This window comes from Panthera leo, chromosome E2 (assembly GCF_018350215.1).
Source record: "Panthera leo isolate Ple1 chromosome E2, P.leo_Ple1_pat1.1, whole genome shotgun sequence".
NCBI lineage: Eukaryota > Metazoa > Chordata > Mammalia > Carnivora > Felidae > Panthera > Panthera leo.
This window is the reverse complement of record NC_056693.1, coordinates 49,376,134-49,397,377: the sequence shown is the minus strand read 5'-3', so window position 1 is coordinate 49,397,377 and position 21,244 is coordinate 49,376,134. Positions and strand designations below refer to the sequence as shown.

General features: G+C 48.3%; 1 long non-coding RNA gene across 1 annotated transcript in view; it reads left to right on the top strand.

Annotated features, from left to right (window-relative positions):
- The first annotated feature begins 4,611 nt into the window (after positions 1-4,611).
- LOC122208535 overlaps positions 4,612-21,244 on the top strand; it is a 21,883-nt gene continuing 5,250 nt past the window's right edge. The window contains exons 1-2 of the long non-coding RNA XR_006197268.1: positions 4,612-4,826; positions 4,936-5,034. This is a non-coding gene — a long non-coding RNA (uncharacterized LOC122208535). The remainder of the gene's footprint in view (positions 4,827-4,935; positions 5,035-21,244) is intronic.

Sequence of the window (21,244 nt, the reverse complement as noted above, 5' to 3'; positions counted from 1 at the left end):
AATTTGGGGCTCACCGCTGGTCTTCGTGGCCGTGCCTCTGTAGCCGGTTTGATGAGGGAAGTTCATTCTCTGGTAGGTTTCTAGGAAAGGCTCGTGGGATTAATGCTGAGATCGTGCGCGGCCAGGGCAGTGTGTGTCCAAAACTATCAATTTATTGCCTCTCAGCTCCAAATTCACACTTACACACCCGCTCTGCCATAATGGATGGAATTCCTGAAAGCTTTTCTTTTGCACAATGAACACAATGTCACATCTGCTCATAGAAGTTTCTGGAGGGACACTGCAGGAGGAAGGTTCCTGCGGTTAGAGGATTGGTCAGCATGGCAGGTGTGAGGGTGTTCACGGGGCTCCGCGCCAGCCCCTCCGAAACACAGGCGGTCCCTCAGCGATCTCACACCCCTGGTTCCTCCCAGGGGCCACCCTCCCACGGTCCATCCAACCTGGAGACAATCTGGCCTCCTGCTCTCTGCCCACCTGTCCTCCAGGTGAGGGCTTTCTTCTGCGGCTGTCCGCACGTGGACACCAGCTATGCTGGCCCGTTTTCCACAGCAGCCGCCGCATTTTGCTTTGCCACCAGTGATGTGTGAGGGTTCCAATTTCTCCCCATCCTCACCCTTTTTTAAAATCATAAGCCCTTGGGGCACCTGGGTGGCTCAGTCGGTTAAGCGTCTGACTTCGGCTCAGGTCGTGATCTCACGGTTTGTGGCTCAAGCCCCGCCTTCGACTCTGTGCTTGATGGCTCAGAGCCTGGAGCCTGCTGCGGATTCTGTGTCTCCGTCGCTCTCTGCCCCTCCCCCGCTCATGCTGTCTCTCAAAAAATGAATAAACATTGAAAAAATTTTGTTAATTATAAGCCCTTATCCTGTCTTGCTAGGACATTGCTTTGAATGTGTAATATTTCATTAATTTGATGCTATTGTTAATGAGATAGCTTTCTTAATTTCCTTTTCAGAATGTCTATTACAGGTGTAGGTATATACAACCTCAGCTGATGTTTGCATGTTACTCTTGTACCTTGAAACTTCTCTGGAGTTATTAGCTTTAATCACTTGCTTGTCCATTCTTTGGGATTTTCTAATGAAAAAAACCTTTTTTATGTTTATTTATTTATTTTGAGAGGGAGAGAGACAGAGCATCAGCAGGGGAGGGGCAGAGAGAGAGAGAGGGAGAGGGAGAAACCCAAGCAGGCTCTGTGCTGTCAGTGCAGAGCCCGACCCTGGGCTTGATCTCACAACTATGAGATCCTGATATGAGCTGAAACCAAGAGTCCAGCACTTAAACAACTGAGCAACCCAGGCGCCCCTAATTTTTTTTTTTTAAATTTTATTTTTTTTATTTTTTTTTTTTTCTTTTTCAACGTTTTTTTTTTTTTTTTTTTTTTTTTTTTTTGGGACAGAGAGAGACAGAGCATGAACAGGGGAGGGGCAGAGAGAGAGGGAGACACAGAATCGGAAACAGGCTCCAGGCTCCGAGCCATCAGCCCAGAGCCCGACGCGGGGCTCGAACTCACGGACCGCGAGATCGTGACCCGGCTGAAGTCGGACGCTTAACCGACTGCGCCACCCAGGCGCCCCTAAATTTTAAATAGGCTCCACACCCAATGTGGGGCTTGAACTCAAAACCCTGAGATCAAGAGTCACATGCTCTACTGACTGAACCAGTCAGGTGCCCCTGGGATTTTCTGTATGTAGGATCAAGTCATGTGCAAATAGATATAGTTGTACTTTTTCCTTTCCAATTTCCATGACTTTTTTTTTTCCTTGTCTAAATTGTTCTGGCCATACTTTCCGGTATAATATGGGTCAGCAGTGGTGAAAGCAGGCCTCTTTGTCTTGTTCCTGATCTTAGAGGGAAGGCTTTCAAACCTTCACCATTGGATACAATGTTACCTGTGTGTTTTTCATAAATGCCCTGTATCATTGAGTGAGTTCTTTTGTATTTTTCGTTTTCTTTGTGCTTTTTATCATGGAAGGATGTTGAATTTTGTCAAAGGCTTTTTGTTTTTGGGGTTTTTTTCCTGCACCATTTGAGATCATCATATGGGTTTTTCTTCATTCGGTTAACGTGGTGCATTCCACTGTTCCATCTCTTAGGTTCAACCACCTTTGTGTGCTTGGGATAAATCCCACTTGGCCATGGTGTATAATTTTTTTAGTATGCCTTTGGATTTGGTTTGTTGGTATTTTATGGAGGGCTTTCACTTCTATACTCATCAGAGATACTGGTCTACAATTTTCTTTTTTTGTAATGTTTTATCTGGCTTTGGTTTCAGAGTAACACTAGCCTCCTAATTTCATTGTGTTGTGATTTTCTAATATGGCTGTTTGGCTCATTAATTTTCTGCATTTCCTCTTTTCTATTATAAATATTTCAGGATTTAAACTTCCTTCCAAGCATTGCTGTCATTGCAGCCCATAAATTTTGATATGTAGTATACAGTTCTAAGTATTTTTTATTTCCACTATGATTTCTTCAACTCATGAGCTGTGTAGCAATGTGTTCTCTCCTGCTCTAGTGAGCTTTTTATGAAAGAATGACATAATACAAGAAAAAGCACAAGTTGTGTATAGTTTGATGAATTTTTTAATGTTTATTTATTTTTGGGAGAGAGAGAGAGAGAGAGAGACAGAGGGAGGGAGAGAATCCTAAGCAGGCTCTGTGCTGTCAGCGTGAGCCCAACACAGGTCTCAATCCCACAAACCCCGAGATCATGTCCTGAGCTGAAATCAAGAGTTGGTTGCTCAACTGACTGAGCCACCCAGGTGCCCCTCCGAGAGAGTTTCTTAACCTACCTTCTAACCCATCAATTTCTCAACTGCATTAATTTTACTATTAATCCTTCTATTATGTTCTTTACTTCAGTCACTGTGGTTTTCATGCCTAGTATTTCTAGTTGGTCCTTCTTTTTCAAGTTTCTTGTTCTTATGTGATACTGCTAGCAAATGATCTCATCTTGCTTGGTATGGTTTTTAACCTATTTTGTCTCAGTCCATTCCCCGCCCCCCCCCATCTGTTTCCAATGGAACCTGTAATTCCCATTTGTGGATTTCTTTTGAAGGAGCTGAGGTCCTCAGAATTCTCCTTATTTTGGACTAAGAGCACATATTCCCACGGGGCACAGAGTCCTGGGTCCTGTGACACACACGGAGAGAGGCCAGTGTGCCTGCTGGGTGCCAGTCCCCTGAGCTCAGGACCCAGAAGCCGTGGATGAGCCTCAGGAATGCAGCTACAGCTCAGCACTGCCCTTCCCACGGGGAGACTGTTCTGGGCTGCATTTGGTGCTCAGTCCCCAGGAAGAAGCAGAACCCAGAGGGGGTTGGAGGGGTGGTGGGGCCACGGAGGTGGTCTTTCTGTCCTCCTCGGCTCCTCACCTGCAGAGTTTCCGCACGACCCATTTATCCCCGAGGACATCTGCACCAGCTGTCATAGGTGGGCCGGGGGCGGGCACCCATTGCCCCAGACAGAATTCTAACCATTCACTTCTGCTTTATTCTCCCACAGCTGAGCCTCCTGCCATTGGCCACAGCGCTGGCCACACACCACCGGTGGTTCAGAGCGTCCTTTCCCCTCCCAGGTCTTTCTCCCACTTGTCTCCTTATCTCCATGTTTCTCTCCAGATTTCCTTCAAGATTGATCTTGCGGGAGGCTGCCTCCTCGAGTCTGAAAATCGCAGTCCTGGGTTAAGATTGTCACCTAGTGGCCAATGTGAGAAGTGCATGGCTGTGCCCTCCCCTGACTTCCTTCTAACTCTGTGCTGTGCAAAAATAGAAGGTAAGCGATAAGTGATTTTGCATTATCTGGTAGCCTTACTAAAAAAGTTAGAAGAAATAGGTGATTTAATTTTATTAAAGCATTTTATTTAACCCAGTATATCCACGTATCATTTTGACATGTAATCAATGTTTTATTTTATATTTTATTTTATATTTCATTTAATTTCATTTTATTTTACAGGGGATTGAGAGGCAAAGGGAGATAGATAGATAGATAGATAGAGAGAGAGAGAGAGAGAGAGAATCTTAAGCAGGCTCCATGCTTAGTGCAGAGCCCAACATGGGGCTTGATCTCACAACCCTGGGATCATGACCTGAGCCTAAATCAGGAGTCAGATATGCAACCGACTGAGCCACCCAGGTGCCCCTAATGGTATATTTTACATTCTTTTTCTCATACTAAGTCTTTGAAGTCCAGTGTGTAACTTGCAACTTCCAGCACATGTCACGTAAGATGCTAAATTTTCATCGGGGATCCTTGGTCTGCCTTTCAGTTTCATAAAAATTACAGCTGAACGGGTTTGATTTATATCCAAGTTGTTCCAAATACGAATTTTTGCAATTAGTTAAGTACAGTTAATCAAGAAGTTCCACTGTTTATCTGGGTGTCTGTCCCACTTTGCTAAGAGACCCTCTGTAGGACAGCTGCCCCCTCTTCTTGTTCTGAGCTGAACCGTGTTTGACACAACGCATGCTTCCCACTTTCTCTCTGTCCACCGGTGAACTTGCTTCTTCCTACCTACCTGAAACATCTGAATGGATCCGACGAGAACGTTCGCCCTTCAGAACTGCAGGATGTCACAGTCACCCATGTCACTACTCACCGTGAGTCACTACTCACGGGTCACCCATCAGCCGGCGTCTGTACCCACAGCCTAGTGGATCCTGGGGCGGTTTACAGCCCAGCCGCTGGCAACCTCAGCTGTCAGTCCTCTCTGGGAATTTCCTCAGCTGAAGAGAACGATTGAGAAGGCCACGCCTCCTTTCTGGGCAGCCACAGCCCTGATTGGTCAGGGGGTTTGTAAACGCCCAATCTCTTCACCTAAAATGGGGGTAAGGAGGGGAGCGCCCTTTCGCTCTCCGCCTGACTCTGCGGCCGGTCCTCCTGAACCAGGTAGGGAGGTCCCTCTGATAAACTTTTCTCCCGCTGGTCTCCATCTAGGGTGGGCCCCAGGAAGTAGATGCCAGGATGGGGTTCTGGAGCTGGACCTAGGGCTGCTGGCTGGCAGCGGGGACTCCTGGCCTGTGTCCCTGGCACAAGGTAACAAGCTGTTAAAGTGCCCACCACCGATGAACGGGGCAGTGTTCTGGTGGACGAGAGTTCACCAGTGGGTTCCATGTATCAGGAGTTTGATAAACATGGAGGGAGGGAGAAACCATCAGGGCAGTGAAATGTCGTGGCTGTTGCTAAGCACAGTTAAGGTTTGGGGAAAGAGAAACGAAAAGGCTGAGACTGATTCACGGGCAATTCAAAGCTCCGCGGGAGAGCCAGCGTTGCCCTGTTGGGAGCACGGGAAGAGGTGCTCCCTGCCTGTGTTCTCAGCCTCAGCAGAGAAAGCTGAGGACTGGGTCCGGGACTGCGTCATGGAGCAGAGGCTTCCAAGGCTGACCTAGGCGAACGTAGCTCGGCCACGAGGTCAGGGTCCTGCAGGACAGCAGGCACCCCCAGCATCGGCCCCACCTCCCCTTCTGGCGGCGATGCTGCGCCAGGCCTGCTAAGAGATGAAGGACGCTGTGCCCCAAGGGCCCTTCGGGCCCGTGTGAGCAAGATGGCGCCTGGACGCCAGGAGTGCTGGGTCAAGAGGACCGGAACCTCACACCAGCACGGGGAGAGATTTTGTCGATTTGGGAGCATTGTTCCAGGTCAAAGGTGCAAGCCCCTGGCCAGGCCCCCAGTGAACGGTGCCCACATGCTGCCAGAATGGCTCCCGGGAGCACGGAAGGCAACCCTGGGCCACCGTCAATGAGGAGGAAATGCCAGAGTTGTGGCGGGGGAGGGTTGTGAGGGGCAGAAGTAGACGTAATAGATAGAGGGAGTGTGCTGCATAGGGCAGAACTCCCAGGGGATGACTGGTCCACGGGAAGCCTCGGGAGACATGCCCACCTCCCGAAGCAGTAGAGAATGTGCTGGAGAGCGGCCCCAGCAGGGCTCAGAAGTTCACTTGGGCTCCCCGCGCCAGGCCAGGACGGGGGTAGGAGGCACTACTACAGAACCGAGCTGCCGATGGCCGCGTGTTGGGACCCCGAGGGCCTGGGCCAGGTGGATGCGGTTACTCTAACGAGTGGCCTCCAGGGTCCTGCCCTGCCAAGATAGGGAGACAGTTTCTTCAGGCTGGCAGCCCTGGGACAGAACAGAGGGACCGTTACCAGGAGCATTGCTCGGTCTGTACAATGAAAAGAAATCAAGGGTGATGAGGGGCCCGTGGGTGGCTCATTCAGTTAAGCATCTGACTTCGGCTCAGGTCATGATCTCACGGTTTGGGAGTTCGAGCCCCGTGTCAGGCTCTCTGCTGACCGCTCAGAGCCTGGAGCCTGCTTTGGATTCTGTGTGTGTGTGTCTCTCTCTCTGGCCCTGCCCTGCTTGTGCTCTGTCTCTGTCTCTCTCTCTCAAAAAGAAATAAATGTTACCAAATCGAGGACGATGACCAGCAGGCCAAGTTGCTCCCGCAATCTGGCACTCTGGGCACCTCAGATTTGTAGCCTCAGCCAGACTTAGATGTACCCACTCCCCGCCCCTTCTCAGTCCTCCCTCCCCCTGGGCACCTAGGATGCCCTGCTGTTAGGGCACTTGTACTCCGCTGGACTGTCGCGTCACTGTCTCCAACTAGACTGTGGGCTCACATGGCAGGAGTCGTTCCTCTGTGGGCCGGGCTTCTCCACCCGGGGAGCTCAACCCAGCAGCAGGCAGGTCCCTCCAGTGAGAAGTGATACAAGGGCCTGGCGTTTCAAGGTTCACTCTTTATTGGTGGGTTGAAAGCATAACTGCAGGGGGTGCGCCTGGGTGGCTCGGTTGGTTGAGTGACTCTTGACTTGGGCTCAGGTTGTGATCCCAGGGTTCTGGGATCCAGCACCAGGTTGGGCTCTGTGCCAGGTGGAGCCTGCTTAAGATTCTCGATCTTGGGGTGCCTGGGTGGCCCAGTCAGTTAAGCATTGGACTCTTGGTTTCTGCTCAGGTCATGATCTCACAGTTGATGAGTTCAAGGTGCCACGACGAGCTCTGCCCTGAGAGTACAGAGCCTGCTGGGGATTCTCTCCCTCCCTCCCTCCCTCTCTGCCCTTCCCCCAGGCTGTCTCAAGAAAAAGGAAAAAAAAAAATTAAATAAAAAAAGATTCTCCCTCTCCCTCTACTCGTCTCCTTGCTTACCCTCTCTAAAATAAAAAAAAATTAGAATAAATTAAAAATAAATAAAATAACTGTGCGAATGAAAGCCCAGGAAGGGAAAAAGAGGTCGAAGTGTCCATTATCCAAGTCAACCAGAACTCTCTAAAACAAAGGAAACCAGAGATGGGAGGGGTGAGGGGCGGGTGGGGTCCGTGTCTACAGACTGGCGGTGTGTGTTTTGGAGATAGCCGTCTCTCACGTGGATGCCTTGCCGTCAGAAGCTCAAGCCAATCTAGTCCGTGGCCACTGTCCCAGACCTAGAGTCCAGCCATGAAAATAGGTCGGTGAGCTCAGGATCCCCAGGAGTCTCTTCAAAGATTTAGGTAATGTTGTGGAATTTCTTAACATCTGGGGCCATCAGCAAGGTCTCTGACACACAAATTTGGCCAGTAGCTTGTAGCAACATTTGATGTACAGAAATTGGGGGGCAAGTGTCATTTAGACATTTCTTGTGGGGGCCATTGCCTAAAAAGAGGTCGGTCCCTTTGCCTCCCAGCCTCGGTGACCTGCTATATGCTAGCAAAAGCCCAGGAGTCTGTGAAGGTGTGGGCCTGCGGAAGGCCCCATCTTGCCGGCTCCTCAAGGGCAAGGCCACAGCCACAGGTTCCGCCAGGGGGCTGGGTCAGAGCCCCCTCCTCGGCCAGCAAGGCACCTGAGGCCGGGGTGCCGTGGCTCCCAGCCAGCTGCTCGAGTGCGAGGGTGGGGTGCCATCGGTGAAGAATGCACTCCCTGTCCATGCAGGCCTTTGGGTCCCCAGGTACCCGGAGGAGGAGGAGGAAGCAGGGTGTTGCCAGCACTTCCTCAAGGCTCTCCGGCAGGGGCAAGGGAACAGCCTTTGATGGTGGCCTTAGTCCTCTCCTGAGGTCCCGTTTCCCCCAGGAGGCATCAGGGGCCCTGCCATGTTCTCTAGGCACGTCTCTACCTCGGGCAGTCCAGGCGCTTGTTTGCGGAGTCCTTCTGGGTGGGGGCTGGGTAGGGTCTTGGTTTCTAAAAGAGCTCGGTAGGACTCCAGGAGCAGGCGCTCGAGGGGCATTTATTGGGCTGCCCCTGGGGGAAGGCGCTTAGGCCAAAACCCCGCGTGAAGCCAGGTAGGCCGCGTTTGCTCCAGAGACTCCAGGAGGCATGGTCAGGCGTGGCCCAGGACTTGAGTCCCAACACGAAGCGGGGGGGACTACAGGGGAGGCATGCTGGCCTGCGTGCTGGTGGCTTCCCAAGGGCACTGTGGGGTCTGGCTCTGGCGGAGGGTGGCAGACACGCGTGTGGTTGTGTACGGAGGGCGTGAGGGATGAAGGATGTTTCTTCTACAACATGAAACGTCTCAATAGATTTTGTGCCTGTTTGAGTCTAGTGGGTGGTTTGATGGTGAGTAATTCATGTGTGATGGCCGGGGGAATTTACCAGCCCCCAGGGGACCAGATGATGCCAGAAATGTGGCAGATGACGCGGGGCCTTGGATCCTGTGTGGCATAAGTGGCCCGTGAAGCTGTGCAGATCTGGCCGTACCGCTTCCCCGGAGGGACCCCTCAGCAGACTGTCCTCATTGGAATGGCCCAAACCGTACCTCTTACGATAAGGTATTTACATCCTGGTGGCAGAGGTCACACATAATTGGAAGAGTGTTTAAATATCCCATTGGGAACTGCATAAAAGTAGTTCCTTCCAAAGTGAAACCAGATTGGGCCTGGGATTCCTTGGCGATGGGAACAGACAGAACATATTAGCTATGTCAGTGATGCTCCTTGGGTCCTTTCTATGTCCTTAGGACTCAGAGCCTTAATCAGGGGAACCTGAGTCGATGGTCAGGTGCCAGCATTAGTGACTGGCTTAAGTACTGGCCAAACGGGGCTGTTAAAAGGGGAGATTGTGGGCTTCATGACTCTTTTATCTTTTTTTTTTTTTTTTTTTTAATTAAGCTCCATACCCAATTTGCTCTAGCAAATTCATTGAACTCACCACCCTGAACCAAGAGTTGCATGCTTTACCAACTGAGCCAGCCAGGCAGCCCTCCTGTCATCACATCTTTAAGGACAGGGCCTTGGCTTTCCTTGCTTGTGTAATTCCGTATTCGGGAATGTTTTCTGTCCTCGCCTGGTGAGGAAGAGTCCATGGCATCTATTTGGTGAGTCCCACAAAGAAGGTCAAGAGCTTGGGCTTGGTCCGTGTGCCATGAAGGTGTCAATTTATCCATGTCTGGAAAGGAGGAGACAGGGGCTGTTTGAGGCCAATGGTCCTAATAGTTACATCTGATTGGGTTTGTGCACCTTTGATTGTTTTCCTGGCAATGCCTCGTAGGTAGGACTTCCCTTTGGGGGAATTTAGAGGGATTTCCTGGAATGGCATCGACTTGGACCCTGGTGCCTAATAGGGCCAAAACGAACCGTGCATTTTTATTGTCTCTGTGGAGCACTAGAGTGGTATAGGGGCGATGATCTCTGGGAGGTGGGACAAGCCCTGGGGAGCTGCCTATTTCCTAGGAAATCCTAGGGTAGGTGCTTAAGTGACTGGCAGTCCTGGAGGTTAGGCAAAGGGGCAGGGGCGTGGTGGGGACAGGCTCAAGGTCACAGGGGAGCTGTGTGTAAGAGGGTGGGCAGCAGATGGGGACCTTAGCCGAGAGAATGCTAGTTTTAGGACCTGGTGCTGAGAGAACAGCTGTCCAGAGAGCGAGCCGCCAGGAACCCCGAGTTTCCAAAACTCCCAAGAAAGGTTTACCTTTGTGTTATCATAATGGGCAAAGTTAGACCAGGGATTACTGGGGAAGGATCCGGAAACCTTTTCTGTTGAAGGAAATTTGTCAGAGGGGAGACCCTTCCAGTGTAGCAGGAGTGGAGGGGCTTGAGTTGAAGTATCTGGGCGTCTGGGCGCGGGTTGGGGGGATCTCCTGCATGTCTAGTAACCACGTTAGTGCCTTCTAGTGCTTCGTGGGTGATTTTGGCAGTCCCAGTAAAACGTAGTAGTAATACCCTGTAATGAAGGGGAGACCCTCCAAAAATAAAATCCTGACTATGGGTCAGGCGAGCCTCTTCAGGGTTGGAAATGAAAAAGGGGTCATTTGGGTCCCTGTGGTCATGTGAGTGATAAACCCGTTGTGATACTGTGACTTATAATTAATGCGTAGCTGGTCTTTGTCCCTGTTGCTGGCACAGCCCTTGAAACCTTTGGAATGTCCTAAGTGGTGAGAGCTCTAGGGGTGTCTTCTGGTAGGTTAATAAGGTGACTTGTGGAACTCATTGAAGTATTTTTATTTTATTTTTACTTTATTTTTTTCCACTTTTATTATTTTTATTTTTTTAATTTATTATTTTTTTAATTTTATTTTTAAAATTTATATCCAAATTAGTTAATATATAGTGCCACAATGATTTCAGGAGGAGATTCCTTAGTGCCCCTTACCCATATAGCCCATCCCCCCTCCCACAACTCCTCCAGCAACCCTCTGTTCTCCATATTTATGAGTCTCTTCTGTTTTGTCCCCTCCCTGTTTTTATATTATTTTTGCTTCCCTTCCCTTATGTTCATCTGTTCTGTGTCTTAAAGTCCTCATATGAATGAAGTCATATGATATTTGTCTTTCTCTGACTAATTTCGCTTAGCATAATATCCTCTAGTTCCATCCATGTACTTGCAAATGGCAAGATTTCATTCTTTTTGATTCCTGAGTATTACTCCATTATATATATACCACATCTTTATCCATTCATCCAGAGATGGACATTTGGGCTCTTTGCGTACTTTGGCTGTTGTCGACAGTGCTGCTGTAAACATTGGTGTGCATGTGTCCCTTCGGAACAGCATACCTGTATCCCTTGGATAAATACCTACTAGTGCAATGGCTGGGTCGTAGGGTAGTTCTATTTTTAATTTTTTGAGGAACCTCCATAGCGTTTTCCAGAGTGGCTGCACCAGCTTGCATTTGCACCAGCAGTGCAAAAGAGATCCTCTTTGTCTGCATCCTCGCCAACATCTGTGGTTGCCCGAGTTGTTAACGTTAGCCATTCTGACAGGTGTGAGGTGGTATCTCGTGGTGGTTTTGATGTGTATTTCCCTGATAATGAGTCACGTTGAGCATTTTTTCATGTGTTGGTTGGCCATCTGGATGTCTTCCTTGTAGAAGTGTCTATTCATGTCTTTTGCACATTTCTTCACTGGATTATTTGTTTTTTGGGTGTTGAGTTTGATAAGTTCTTTATAGATTTTGGATACTTAACCCTTTATCTGATATTTGCAAATATCTTCACCCATTCCATCAGTTGCCTTTTAGTTTTGCTTATTGTTCCCTTTGCTGTGCAGAAGCTTTTTATCTTGATGAGGTCCCACTAGTTCATTTTTGCTTTTGTTTCCTTTTACTCTGGGACGTGTTGAGTAAGAAGTTGCTGCGGGCAAGATCAAAGAGGTTTTCGCCTGCTTTCTCCTCAAGGATTTTGATGGCTCACATTGAGGTCTTTCATCCATTTTGAGTTTATTTTTGTGTATGGTGTAAGAAAGTCGTCCACGTTCATTCTTCTAGATGTCCCTCTCCAGTTTTCCCATCACCACTTGCTGAAGAGACTCTCTTTATTCCATTGGATATTCTTTCCTGTTTTGTCAAAGATTCATTGGCCATACGCCTGTGGGTCCATTTCTGGGTTCTCTATTCTGTTCCATTGTTCTTTGTGTCTGTTTTTGTGCCATGAAGGATTTTTAAAGATGGGGCTGGGCTACCAGTGGAGCCAACCAGGTGATTAGATGGTTGGAACTTTCTGTCACACCCCCTGACCTCTGGGGAGGGGAGAGGAGCTGGAGCTGGAGCTGGAGTTCAATCACCAGCGGGCAATGATTTAATCAATCATGCCTATGGAACGAAGCCTCCATAAAAACCCAGAAGAACAAGGCTTGGAGAGCTTCCCAGTTGGTGAACATGTGAAGATTCAGGAAGAACGGGGCCCCCCCGAGAGCATGGATTCTTTGCGCCCCTTGCCCTCTGCATTTCTTCCTTCTGGCTCTTCCTTAGTCACACCTTTTTATAATAAAATGGTACCCTGGTGAGTAAATGGGTTCCTTGAATTCCGTGAGCTTCTCTAGCAAATCCACTGAACACAAGGAAGAGGTCTGATTGATGGCCATTCGGTCAGAAACACAGATAAGATCCTGAGCTTGAGGCTGGTATCCGAAATGGGGGTGGGGTGAATATGCAGTCTTTGGGACCAAACCCTTCAACTATGGACCTGCTGGTTTCCAACGTCAGGAATTCTCTGGGTGAAATCTGAAACTGGCCTCCATACACAGAGGGAAGGAGAGACTGAAAAATGAGGCTGACCCCTGCAGACTCGTAGGTGGCAGGCTTCACAAGCAAGGGAACTTAAATGAAGGCTTGTCTTGGGCAAAGAGATCTCCACACCCGCCCACCAGAATCTTAAAATTCTATATAGAGGCTTGAGTGGGGTTCAGTCATGTATCCTGTCTAGACGGCCTCAAAATCCATTAACCCCTCAAGGCTGCACCCTTCAAGTGGCTCCTAGTAGAGTAACGGGGAATAGGCATCCAAGGGCAGGGGAGGGTAAGGAACTTCTGCCTGTAGGGGTCTAGCTTGTGGGTCAGTAGGTGGTCATGTCTTCTCGGTCTCCTGCAATAGGAATCTGATGCCATCTCCAGGCAGAGAGTGTCAGAATTGGGCTGAACTGAGATGCCACACCCGATCCAGATGCACAAGAGGTGATTGTTGAGGGAACAGCAGCTTGGTGGACTGGATGAGACCCCTTGTAAAGTGTGTTTATCCTGAGAAGGGGGACTGCTCACTCCCCTCATAAATACCCCATGGACACCCCAGAGGAAGCTGCTCATGTGCTTTGTATGCAAGGCCTGTGGGACTGGCTTTACGATAACCAGGATGTTCAGCCACTGAATGTGCCCGTTACCCAGATTAGAGTAAATGCTGCGATTAAGGGGGCTGCTTTTGCGCATGTAACTTTGCTATTACAAAACTGAACAACAGGAAGGCCTGCATGGCTCAGTCGGTTGAGTGTCCAACTCTTTGATTTTTGGCTCAGATCATGATCTCACAGTTCATGAGTTCGCTTCAAGCCGCACGTCCGGCTCTGCTGGAGGCCCAGAGCCTGCTTGGGATTCTCTTTCTCCCTCTCTCTCTGCCCCTTCCTTGCTTGCTTGCTCTCTCTCTCAAAATAAATAAACTTAAAAAATTAAAAAAACTGAACAGCAGTTCAAGAAGCTTTGTTGAACTTTTTGGGGTAGGGTGGGGACAAGAGCCTTTGCTGGGACTCCTTTTTTTCTTTTTTTTTTTTTTTTAAGTTTATTTATTTTGAGGAAGAGAGAGCACAAGCGAGGGAGGGGCAGAGAGAGAGGGAGAGAGAATTCCAAGCAGGTTCTGAGCTGTCAGGGCAGAGCCTCAAGAGGAGCTTGATCCCATGAACCACAAGATCATGTCCTGAGCCAAGATCAAGAGTCGAACACTCCAACAACAGCTATCCAGGTGCCCCTCTGGGACTCCTTAATGCAGGAGCCCATGCACTGTGATTCCAAAACCTGTTGGTGAGGTCTTAATGACGGCTGAGTTTAGATGGGGAGGCTACAGAGATGCAGCATTAGATGGAATTGAGGTGAAAGTTTGGGTGAAAACTTGGATTTTTAAAAAATGTTTATTTTAGAGAGAGAGAGAGCAAGAGAAGGTGCACATAGGGTAGTGGCAGAGAGAGAGAGAGAGAGGGAAAGAGAGAATCCCACGCAGGCTTGGCACCATCAGCACAGCCGGATGCGGGGCTCAAACTCAGAAACCATGAGATCATGACCTGAGCCAAAATCAAGAGCTGGATGCTCAACCCGCTGAGCCACCCAGGTGCTCAGGAAAGTTGGATTGTTTTTTTTCAACTATATGCCAAGCTGTTGGCATCCTGTTTACCTGAATGTATTGGGTTGGATATTATGTTTACCTTAGGGACTGCTTCTCCTGGCTTATACTGTAAGGCAGAGGCCTGTGAGCCCACCTGCAGGCCAGCGTTAACTGGAGATACCCAACAGAAAGCACTAGAACTGCCTGAGGCCCACACAGGTGGTTAACTGAACACAGTATAGAATACCAGGTAGACAGGACGAGACTACCACTTTGGTTAATGACACGCTGGACTGCTGGTAGCAACGAATTCTCAGCACCGTAGACGCGTGGCCTGTGGAAGCCACGATGGCTCATGGGGACAGACAGTAAACCACGGAGGGGTGGATAAAGTTGTGCTGCTCGTAGCCTCAGCAGCTCCTATGTGGCTCCAGCCATATGGGAAATAAACGGGCTGAAGGAGTCTGGTCCTCCGTGGTTGATCTTGGAAATGCTTTCTTCTCTTCATCTCGGAAAGGAGCCCACTGCAGTCTGCTTTCACATGGGAAGGACCCCAGTGTATGTTTATGGTGCTGCCATGGTTTATTCTGAACTCACCGGCTACTGTGATAATGTGGTCAGAAGGGATTTGAACTTGATGCGCGTCTCAAGTGTAATAATATGCTACATTAATGACATGAAAGATTGGAGAGACGAGGACCAGGCTGGAACTGATTTGAATGTGCTAGTGATGCACGTGACCATTAGGCCCGGATAAGAAATCCAGCAAAGGTCTAAGGGCCCTACTCAAGCGGTGAAATTCTCAGAAATAACCTGGACAGGAACCACCTGGGATATCACACAAATGACTAGAAATTAATTGTCACTACCTGTCCCTAAGACCAAACAAGAAGGTAGTGTTTGGTTGGTGTATTTGGATTTTGGAGAATGCATGTGCCACATCTGAGAGTTTTGCTGACTCCCATTTCTACGACCACCCAAAGCTGTATTTTTGAGTGGGGACCTGAACAAAAGGAGGCCATGTATGAATTACAAAACGTGGTAGGGCAGCTCTCAGTGCCTTTGGAGCCTTGTGACCCCCCACTCACTGGTGACTGTGGGATGTCTGCCACCTGTACTCACACAGACTGGGGCTTGTGGCAAAATCTCGTGTGCACCTCTGTAGAGAGCAAGATGGAGTCACTCATGTCAAGCAGTGATGTGAGCAGCCCTAGGATATTGTAGCTAAGACCAGGTGTCATCAGAACCAGCACAGACAGGCAGGACTAAGGACTGATGATCCGTAAGGCTACAAGAACCTAAAAGAGCCAGGAGCTGATGATCACTAGAACCAGGAAAGACTTGAAAAGGCCCAAGACTGACGAAACTCCTTGAAAAAGGGAAAACTGCAGCCAGCTGTCAGACTCGCTAGACGCTGACCACTTCATGTCTGAGTGGATTAGCAAGGCAGCTGCCACAAAGACTCTGCCCGAATGATCTCTGAACGTAAGAGAGCTGCTCTGCAGTGAACAGAACACGCAGTAAGGGTTGAGAGCTGACCCAGACCAGACCATTCTACAAGGTCACAAACAGACTTCACGTTAACTTCTTACCCCTTGTCATATCTTTGTTGTGTGACTTTGTATTATTGTACTTGGCTTTTGTGGCACACATGAAGCCAAGTGAGATGCGTAGCGAGACGTCATTGAATTTGGAATCTTGAAACTGCTTTACAATTACATTAACCTTGCTTTATGATTGAATGAATCATAAATGAATCATTTGTGAATGAATCACGATTGAATGAATCGGACATTGTGCAAAGACACAGCTTGTGTTGGTGCTTTTACAGAGTGCTCACGACAGCCTCCCAGCTGTTGGGATTTTGGACCAGAAAATTCCCAGATACCACATCTTGCTGGCCAGTCCACACCATTTGAGGGACACACCTGCTACTGGGCACTAATGAGACCGCCTTGATGATGGAAGGACATAAAATAATCATGAAACCTGAGATACTCGTAATGTCTTGGGTGATGTCACAGAGACACTCTAATAAGGAAGGCTGTGCCCAGAAGAGTTCCAGAATAACGTGGAAATGGTTCATATAGGGGTATGCTGCCAGGGAACACAGGGAGCCTCCTTTCCTCTAGGACCGCCTTTGGAGCCACCTGAGGAGCCACCGGAACCAACTGTCATGTGGATGGTGTCCTAGGAATGGCTCTTGTCTGGAAAACAAAGAGCTGTTTGGTTTATGGGTGGCAGTTTCAAGATGAACGGACAACATCCTGTTTGGAAATCTGTAATCTAGGCCAGCACAGTGGCCAAATAGAACATCTCTTCCAAAGGGGGAAAAGTTTGGGTTCAAATGGAAAGAAGAAAAAATAGTAGCTACGGGTAAAGGATTGAATAAATGGGTTATGTAATGAGGGAAATCCCATGTTACACGAACATCTCGAAAGAGGCTCAGAGCAAGAGGTGATACGGTCTCTTAGCTGGACTGTACCAGATGCATGAAAGGGTGAAGCCATGTGTTGTTGAGACATGTGTTGTTGAGACAACTGCTTTGGGAACCTGGCAAGATTGAACGATGGCTTGCAAATCTGAGTGGCATCACCATAGGAGACCTTTTTACAGGAGATGATTGACTGGATAGTTATCAATGGCTGAATGGCATCCTAGTAAGATGCCAGTAACTTTTAAGATTGTTTTGCTATAAGGGACCCATGTTTGAGAATGGGGTGGTGGTGGTCTGTGATGTTGTGATTTATAATAGATGTATATTTGGTCTTTGTCCCCATTTCTGGCACAGAGCTGCTAAAACCTTGGAATTTCCTAAGTGATAAGAGGGATAATACAAAGGTGTCTTTTGTTACGTTAATGAGATGACTTTTGGAACTACCTAAGGATGGGGGCTGGTTGCCATTGGAGCCAACCAGGGGACTAGCGGGTTGGAACCTTCAGTCCCACCCACTGACCTTTGGGGAGGGGAGAGAGGCTGGAGATTGAGTTGAGTCACCAATTGTCAATTCGTTAATCAACTGTGCCAATAGAATGAAGCTTCATAAAACCCCAAAAGGGGTTTAGGACTGAACCCTTAACCTGTGGAATCTGATGGGATGTCTAAGTGGATAGCATCAGAATTAAGCTGAATTTTAGGGCGCCCACCTGGTGTCTGAGAATCACTTGTTGGTGATTCCCACTGCCTTTCCCACACACGCGGTGTGATCAGGTCCAAAACCTTCCCACCCGTGGAGCATGCCGACTCTGTACACCGGGAGATGGGCTTCATTAATGTTTCCCAATCACTGTGGGCCTTACCTGTCCTCACTGTGGTAGAGTGATGGAAGGTGGGCACAGCCCCGTGCAATAAATGGCCAAGTGAGGAGAGGGAAGGCCCTGGTAGGAATCGGAGGCTCTCGAGGCCTTCGCCTTCCCTTCTCCCTCTTCCTCACCGCTCCAGGTCTCAACCCTGGCAGATTTTCCTTTGGCAGCAGGGGGGCCTTGTGAGGTATGTTTCTCGATTCTGCCCCCCAGCAGGTGAACGCAGAGGGTGGGGCCTCATAATCTGTAGCATCTGGGAGGAAAGGAGCATAAAGCCCGGAATGTATTTGAGCATGTTATGGAGTGTGTGGTCTCAGGAGATACCGGCCAGTTAGTGCCTTTTAGCTGCCGAGAGCGATAATGCAGAGCCCAGCCCCCAAACCTGTGATAGCCAATCAGTCCCTTCTCTTTTTTGATGCACAAAATCTTAAAGGCTTGAATTTCAGTTAAGGTATAGTTTCCAATCTGTTTCTATTTTGTGATTTTTCTCCTGATTCCTTAATCTTGTGTTGTAACCAGAAAAACGTGTGATGATGTTCCTGCGCAGCCACTTCCCTTCCCAGGAACTCTGGGATTGGGGTCTGCCTCCATGAGTGCAATGCTCACACGTCTTTGGGAAAAGTCCCCAGACCTGAGAGTGTTAGTACCAGAGCCTGGGCAGTGAGTGTGCCGTAGCACTGAGCAACGCCCAGGAGCCCAGGAAATGCCGAGGTTTTGCATTTACCAAGGAGCTGATAGACCCTCTCAGGGATTTTAGGAGATGCTGGCTGCAGATGTTTGGGATAGTTGTATTTGTCTGTTTTTTTTTCTTTAAGCAACATCGCACCAGGGATTGGACCCATGATATCCCATTGGGTCAGTGGACACAGAACGACAGCAGCGAGTAAAGCAGTGACACACAGACCATGGTCCTCTACTGCATTTCCCTTTCGTGGTGCCACTGGTTTCGATGGCAAGGCTACTAGGACGCATAGTCCAGGCACAAGCCACGGCCAGGTGGTCACAGGCAGAGGGCTCCTGTCCTCTTTACGAGAACGTCCTTTCCTCATGTCTTTGGTCCAAAACATGGACCACACTCCACTTGGGTGTCACAACGGTCCTGGGGTCCAATCCCCAGGCCTCTGGGCACGGAGGACCCTCACTGTACATTAATAATCAAGGCCTTTTCATCTACTGGTCCGATCTTGTTAGACAATATGGCCTTGACCCCGCTGGTCTGGGAAGATGCTGAATGACTACGGCAGCGGTGACATTCTGGGATGGATGCTGCAGGCAGCAGTGAGAGCGGCAGTCACCAGCAGCACAGGCAGCATGGCCTCTAGCAATTAGCGTTCCTTTCCCAGATGGTTACCGCTTGGGTTAGTCAGTCGGTAAACCAGGTGCAGCTAAAGGGCATTGCTCTCCATTAAGTGCAAGGACAATTGTGCAGTCCTGCCCACTATGCCAACTGTTTTGGTCTCAGCCTGTGGATAGTGCCGCTATCAGCCGGAAATACCTGGGGGCACTCAGCTGGCCCAGTGAGCCCCCCACAGACCTCTCCCCTTTTGGAAACCGTGTTGTGGCTGAACCAGTCCTTGGGGTTCTTAAAATCTATAACAGGAAACCGGGGGAAAATCCCAAGATTTATTACTTCTGGGTTCTGGAGGGTACAAGGCATGCCTGGGGCCATACAGTGAAGTTGGGAGAGAGGCATGAGTAAGCAGACCGGGGTTCGGCTTCTACTGGGGTTAAGGGTGGGGGCCTAGGGTTTTGTGAGTTCAGACTTAATTGGTGAATTTAAAACACAGGACAGGAATTAAAGTGTGCAAAGGGAAAAACAAGAAGCCAAATAGTTACCGAGGTTAAACAGATTTCTCTAAAATAAAGGAAACTTTTGCGGGATGGGGACGGGAGCAGCTTGGTTCTTTACTCACTTGTGCTGGCACTGTGTTCATTTGAAATAGCTATGTTGGGGGTGCCTGGGTGGCACCGTCAGTTGTACGTCTGACAACTGATTTTTGGCTCAGGTCATGGTCTCATGGTTCATGGGTCGAGCCCCACAGCAGGCTCCAGCTCGTGCTGATGGCACAGAACCTGGTTGGGATTCTCTCTCTCTGCCCCCACCTCCACCCCGTTCTGCATGTGCCCACGCGTGCATGCGTGCGCTCTCTCTCTCTCTCTCTCTCTCACCCACCCCCTCTCAAAATAAATAAAACTTAAAAAAAATGAAACAGCTATCTTTCAAGTGGATGCTTCAGCAATGAAAAGCTTAAGTCAGGTACTGGTGTTATAACAAAAAATAAACCAATCGTCAGGTGCTTATGCTACATTTATCTTGTTACTGGTTTTCATTTAACTTTGTTGTGGTCAGGGAACACACTGTATGCTTTCAATCCTTTTAAATGCTCTAAGAGTTGTATGGCCAGGCATATGCCTATTTTAGTAAAAGTGCTACATGCACTTGAAAAGAATGTATATTCTGTAGCTGTTGGTAAAGTGTTCCATCAAAGTCAATTAGATCAAAGTGGTTAAGTGTTACTCATATTTTCTAGGTCTTTATTGAATTTTTGTTGAATTCTGTCAGTTGCTGAGAGGTGTTAAAATCTTCAACTGTGCTTGTGATTTGTCTTTTCTTCCTTTAAATGTCAATATTTGCTTCGCCCATTCTTTTTTTTAAGTTTACTTACTTTGAGAGAGTGAACACGTGAGCAGGGAAGAGGCAGAGAGAGAGAGAGAGAGAGCAAGGATCCCAAGCAGAACCCCTGCTGTCATGAGGCTTGAACCCACAAACCTCAAGATCATGACCTGAGCTCAAATCAAGAGTCCGAGGCTTAAGTGACTGAGCCACCCCGGTGCCCTGCTTTCTCCATTTTGAAGCACCGTTATTAGGCACATACATGTTTGTCTTCCTAAATCAACCCTTTATCATTATTACCCTTTATCTCTAGCAATACTGTCTTAAAGTCTACTTGATCTGATATTAACAGTTCTACCCCAACCTTATGTTTAGCGGTTATATGTAATATTTTCCCCATCCTCTTTCCATCCTTGTCGTTATCGTAAAAACATGACTCTTACTGAGCATGTAGCTTGGTCTTATTTTTATTATCCATTAGACAATATCTTTTATTAAAATGGTTGAACTTTGGGTCTACCATTTTACTTTACGTTTTCTGTTTTCCCTTCAGGCTTCCTTTTCTTTCTTCCTTCTTCTTTGGGTTAAAGATACTTTTGGCTTTCTGTTTTATCTATTGGCATCTTAGATATACCTCTTCTCATGATTTTTTTTTTTTTTTTTGGTGGTTCTAGATTAAAATATGTAAACTTTTCATATTATTCGTAGAGTTAGTATTGTACCACTTCATGTACTTTGAGCAGATTCCTTACCTCTCTGAACTTCTTCATTTTAAATAAGAATAATAAACTTGTCTCATGGGTTAACTATTAAATGAGCTAATGCATATAAAGCAAATAGCAGCATGTTGCCAAGAGCAGAATAAGCAAGCGATACTACTCAGCATCATCACTAATAGAAGTACTGTTATTACTACTGGTCTGGTGGCAGCTGTTGTTGCTAGTATTTTTTATTAGCACTTGACCTCCTGAGGCCACAGGGGAGCCATATTGAGCATTCTCAGCAGCTTAACCTGTTTGAGGTCAAATTTTTCCACCTGCTATCGATCACCTATTCCTCCAGGTGGCCTGTTTATCAATGAGTCTGTCGCAGCAGGGTACCCGTCAACTGCCCCTTCCTCGCCTAGGCCTGACTATCCTTTGCCCACTCTTGAGGCTGTTCCTGCACCTAGTTCAGCCAAACCAGCTGAGCACAGCTTGTCCTTACCCCACCCCTAGGCTGATCCTTATCGCAAACAAAACCCGAGTTGATTTTCAACAGTACAGCATCTGTTGTCCTGAGCAAAGTGATCTGAGGCCAGTCCCACAGGCCTCCCACTACCTTCAAACACATACTTCCCAGTGTGAGAGCAC